The sequence below is a fragment of the Rutidosis leptorrhynchoides genome, chromosome 2, assembly GCF_046630445.1.
Source record: "Rutidosis leptorrhynchoides isolate AG116_Rl617_1_P2 chromosome 2, CSIRO_AGI_Rlap_v1, whole genome shotgun sequence".
Classification (NCBI taxonomy): Eukaryota; Viridiplantae; Streptophyta; class Magnoliopsida; order Asterales; family Asteraceae; genus Rutidosis; species Rutidosis leptorrhynchoides.
The window spans coordinates 682273947-682279946 of record NC_092334.1 but is presented as its reverse complement, the minus strand read 5'-3'; the positions used below and the strand labels follow the sequence as shown (position 1 = coordinate 682279946).

General features: G+C 38.7%; 1 non-coding gene across 1 annotated transcript; it reads left to right on the top strand.

The window, feature by feature from the left end:
* The first annotated feature begins 3505 nt into the window (after positions 1 to 3505).
* Positions 3506 to 3612, top strand: LOC139894886 (small nucleolar RNA R71). Its single transcript, XR_011775364.1, has one exon. It is a non-coding gene; the product is annotated as a small nucleolar RNA R71 (small nucleolar RNA).
* The last annotated feature ends 2388 nt before the right edge of the window (positions 3613 to 6000 follow it).

Below are 6000 nucleotides of genomic sequence, written 5' to 3'. Positions count from 1 at the left end.
CATGTAATTTGGACTATAATCAGCAGATTATTATTACTTTGTTCATTGTTCATCTTTGTTCATCATCTTATCTCATGTTTATGCTCATATTGTTAATCGAAGCTTGTTCCTTGATTAAATGATCCTAGCAACTGATGTACGGGATCTAACAAATGGTATCAGAGCCTAAGATCAAACAAGATTAGATTAAACAGTTGCAATTTGATGAATTTGAAGTTTGAATTTCGGTTTGACTTTTGTTGACTAAATTTGGGTTTTGGTGATTTAGCAAGAATCTAGGAAAACTATGAATGAGGAGTTGTTGGTAATCATCTTGTGAATGATTCCTCAAAGTTTCAGCTCTTAATTCATTGTTTTGATCGAGTTATAAGAAATTTTTATTTTCAAATGTATGAAACTGATTTCGATCGATTCTGCTATTTTGGTTGTTTGTTTGGATAAGCTGAGCCTGGAATCATATTTAACGTGTCCTAATGGTGTTATCTGCAAAGTTTCAAGTGTTTTGGTGGTGATTTGATGTGTTTTCCATGACCGCCGCCACCAACCACCGTGAGAACCACCGCCGGCTGCCCGATTCGGGAAAATGGTGAAGAACACCATGAACTGGTGAAACGCACGAGTGAGAGCTTGTATGTACGAGTGGATAGATGAAACGTACATTTAACATGTGAAAAATTTCGAATTTGGTGATGTTAGTATCATGCGTGCGTATAAGGTTTAAGAGAAGCAGATACAGTGTACCAGACAAACCATCGATGGCATAGTGTGTAAATAAAGAGAACTTTATTGCGGGTCCCACCTGGTATCTTTTCTTGTCACTGTACAAAAAAAAGAGGACACATGCAGTTGAAAAAGACGATGGCACTATTGTAATTAAATGAAACATTGCAGCTGGGTCTCACCTGGAACTTTTCCTTTGTCGGATGAATTAAAAGGAGTGAAACATATATGGGTCCCACGAGTTCATGCTTTGTCTCCTTGTTCCCTTGTCACCAACAAACCAAATGCTAATGAACCTCGACAGAATCTTGACTAAATTAATTCTAAATTTTAAACCCATATACTCATGAATCTTACCAGATGCGGATTTAGACCCAGGATCCGACCCGAATACTTGATCCAACATCATCCAACTTAATATTTAACACTGCTAGTCCCTACAGTTAAATATTTTAACGGCTGTTAAACCTCAGGGACCTCCAATGCAGAATTTTGAGAATATTTTAGAATTTTTATTTTTAGCCCCTGAAGTTTAAGACAGTTTCAATTTCAGCCCCTGAAGTTTTAAAAATTTATAGTTTTGGTCCCTCAACTTTTGAAGTTTACACTGCGGTCACTGAACTTTCCAGAATTTTCAGAGATGGGTCCTTAACTTGTGTAATTGTTTATCAATGGTCCTGGAATGTTACTTTTCAGCTGTTAATCTATGCGTTGGAGGATTTGTCAACAAAACAAAGTCATTTATACCGATTGATGTGTGATTGAGATGCGATCGAGAGATGATTTGAGATGTGATTGTATCGAGAAACGTACGAGAATGTGATTTGTGCTGGAAATACAATTTAAGCTACACGTTTAAGAATTTAGTGACTCACTGGGGTATTGCATCATGATAATTCTGACCCGACCTTGGTCTGCACGAGAGAAGTAGCAACGAGACACCATGAGCCCGTGAAGCTTTGCTGTTATGCGTTAAGTGATGTCACACGTATCTTAAATTCAGTCGTATAGGTTCGATTGATCTGTACGAATGAAGATTTGAACTCGTGCGAAGCTACTTTAGATTTTTATTCGTGGGGTGTAATTATAAGAAGCACAGTCAACATCGACCTACTCAAGCGTTATTGATAATGAGAAGATGTTTACTATTCACTGAAGTATTGTTGATTAAAGTTTAGTGGACAACTTCCTTTGTCCGTTGAACTGATTTAGTAAGTATTTATGTAAAGCACTTGTGTTATGCGAAGATTAGTGGGGCAGCCAGGAGCATCTGACTGTGTATGGGCCAACGACATGTTTATTTCTGCATCGTCCTTGTAAAATGAGTACACGAGACACGAGTGTTATGAAGAGTTTTTGTGGGGTAATCAGATGATCTGATTATTTATGGGCCGAAACGTTTTAAATTCCCAATTTCGAGAGTTCCATTGTGTGATGGAAGCTGGTTGTGGAAATTCCGCTGGATATAGAGCATGTTTGAGAAGATTCCACTCTGTCAAGGGAATTGATGAGAGTGATGCGCAATCATGAGATACCAAATTGACGACGTGTGATGAATTATATAAATTATGGATTATATTTCTCTAATATTTTGCCCATTACAGTAGGCAAGTCGTGATGAAGAAGTTTATGCTTGAGAAAAGTGTAGAGAGAATGGGATACATTGAACACTGAGAAAGAAGATTCTACAGTCAAGATACTTTGAGAGTGTCTTTTATCCGAGGAGTTCGTCTGAGATTTATCTCATTTCAGTCTTAGGGGGAGTACTGCTGCAATTGGTTCTGTGGGTAACAAGTGGATTTGAAGTTTCTTCGAGAATATCAAACGGCAATTCATAAGGCGGAATCTCAATGACCAAAAATCATTGAGGTGCGAAGTTCTGTATTACATGCATTCAAGAAGACCTTTAATGAAGCCTGAAGATTCAGAAGACCCGGTACCACTGCAGATTCAAGAGGTGTTTTCAACGACTTATCGACAGCAACAGATTCGCCAGCAATGTCCAAGAGGGGGTTGTTAGTGCACGAAATGGAGTTGTCCATCGCTGTCGAACAACATGAGAATGGTTTAGGTCTATGTTGTACACCTAGGATAGGTTTGAACTAGAAAACTCATGTCGCAGGAGCATATGTGACCAAATGTGTAATATAGGTCTGTCATACGAGTGACTGATGTCACTCCTACGGTTGAATACTGTCAGACGTACGGTTGAGACCTCAATCGTGCGTGCGAGTTGATAGATGATAGACACTATAAATAGAGTTTTCCTTGTTCATGTTCATTTGAGGTTTCCACCAAGAACACTTGAGTGTGTGTGAGGTGAGTGCTCCTCCTCTTCACCTTCATGGTGGAGAGGATCCATGGTGGATTGATGCTCTAACCACCATGGAAATGACAAAGTGATTAGTCTAATTCATGTATTTGCTTATTTTAATCATTTCTATCAGTTTATTACATGTAATTTGGACTATAATCAGCAGATTTTTATTACTTTGTTCCGTATTCATCTTTATTCATCATCTTATCTCATGTTTATGCTCAAATTGCTAATCGAAGCTTGTTCCTTGATCAAACGATCCTAGCAACTGATGTACGGGATCTAACAAATGATGAAGTTGTTTCACCACTGTTCCAGTCATGATGATGCATTGTCATATTTTCGAGCAACTCCCATGCTTCGTCTGCGGTTTGGTTCGTCAAATTTCCTTGAGCGGCGGCATCGATCGTCGTCCTATGATTTTTCGTAAGACCATTGTAGAAGGTACAGATTTGGGCTGACCGTTCTAAATGGTGATTAGGGCATTTCTTCAGCAGGGTTTTGAATCGCTCCCATGCAGTGTAAAGAGATTCATCATAACTTTGTTTAAAGTTAATGATGTCATTCTTGAGTTTGGTTTGTTTAGAAGGAGGGAAATATTTGGTTAGGAATTTAGTAGCCATCTCCGTCCAAGACGTGATGGAATCTTTTTCCAGTCCTTCGAACCATGTATGTGCATGATGAGTGAGAGAATATGGGAACAAGTATAGTCGGACTATATCTTGTCCTATCCCTGGTTGTTTGTAGGAATTCGAAAGAGATATGAATTTATCAAGGTGAGAATTAGGATCGTCATTCGGTAATCTATGGAATTGACAGCCATTTTGGATGAGCTGTATAATATGATGTTTTAACTCGAACGAGTGTCCTTGAATCTCCGAAAATCTGATCGGTCCTCCTCGATCTTCAATCGAGGGTTTAGTGTTTTCTGCTAAAGTAACGTGTAACGCCATTTGTTTTCTGATTCGTGCTTCCTTGCGTGCTTTAGAGATTATGGCATCTGGATCAGGTACGAATAACAATGGTCCTGGTCTAGATCGGGTTTGGGTCATACACTGGGTATGCCTCTTTTTCTTGTTTTTTAAATTTTAAACAGATAAACTAGGTTCCTAATTTAGTCTAAAGCAATCTAAGATTAATCTAAGGAAATCTAAGGCAATCTTAATCTAAAGTAGTCTAAGGTATTCTAATCTAAGGTATTCTAATTATCCTAATTATAGATATATTTTTGGTTCTTGCTACTAATTCCCTGGTATTTCGATAATAGAGCTTCACACGAACTGTTCAACAAACCAAGTGGCCAGGCCGACTAAGGAGAGGTAGGATCCTTTTGGTTCCAATATAATTGGAGACTGTTCGAAAAATCCAACAACCAAGTTCGTGTATAATTGTCTTTCTTAGACCCCACTTAAATGCTTGTGAATGAGTTTGATAGAGGTAGTACTGTCTGATACCAGTCCCGGGCAGCGGCGCCAAAAACTTGATGTAACCACCGTGGTACGATCAAAATGGACGGTTTATGTATGCAGTGTCGTTAGGCCGCAAGGCGTCAAAATCAACAACAATCAAGGCGGTGACGGTGTTTTAAATTTATATTTAGCGGGGCCTAAATCTTACTACTCCTTATTATGAGTAAGGGAAGTATGACCTAGAGTCGTATTTTTGAGATAATAGTAGAATTGAACCTATATCTAAAACTTAAGATAATTCTAAGGAGCAGGAGTAGTGGTTGATTACCTAATTTTGGGTTTTCTAGATAAAGTAAAGTAAATGCGATAAAATTTGTAATTCAGATAAAGCTAAAACAAGTGCATGCTAGGATTTCATCAGTTACTTTACCGGTATTATGGAATGCTGGCTCATGGATAGGCAGTGACCTTGTATTTACTACAATAGTCCTAAACGCCCCTTTCATAAGACATGTCATTGGGTAATGCGATAGGCTTGAAGATTCTGAATAGACAACAATGTCCCTTACCCCCGACGCTCGTGCAGTCTGATTACAGGCATACACGTTTAGACGGCTCATCCAATTGAGCGACTCGGTTGGGTGACGTATTAACATTCCAAAATGGTCTAAACTTTCTTAAGTATAATAGAAAACATGGTTTTCCATATCCGAGAGACGTGATGTGCCTCGATACTTTCGTTAATGATTAGTTTAAAAGATAGTTAGGCCCTTAAAAGAGTTCAACCATAAAGAACACCATGGCCAAATCAAGTTGACTTCCATGAATACGTTCGGTTATCCTAATGGTCCAATCCTTTATGTGTTCGAACAAACAGTTCCTTAATTAATCAAGAATCCCTCAAGCGGGGTGCAATGCTTGAGACCGCGTTATGGTGAAGTGTACTAGTCAACACTAATCGTGTTCCATGGCCTTACTTAGTAGAGGTACAGCTTACAACAACTGTTGTGCTTCAGCGTGCACGTACGAAGTTTATATACTTGGTGACTACACTAGCATGGTCTAGGACCGATAATGTACTAGGGGTCTAGTTAGATGTTTCACTACGAAAGAGTCTTCAGTCGGAATCCAAGACTCGGTGGACTTACTACAACCGGTGTGCCTCAGTCAAACTCACGTTGTATCCGATAGGCTTCTCTTACCAAGGGGTGACACAAATTGTGTACTCTGAATCGGGGTTCGCAACTTCCCAATAACAGAGACAATAACTACGTTCTATTATTTGGAAAAGCAAGTGATTTCAAAGCATAATCGAAAAGTATTTTGACAACATACACAAGCCATAATATAATTTTGGCATTATAACCGACTACATCATAACATACACTAAAGATAACTACTCGCTAATCATGGCAACAGTATCACAAAGCATAGTAATTGAAGACATTATATAAAGACAATGGATAGAAGTACCAGTAGATTAAACGAGTTCCGAATACAAAAGTGACAACTTCAAAACTCCAGACCGCTCCTAATACAATCTTCGGCGTTCTT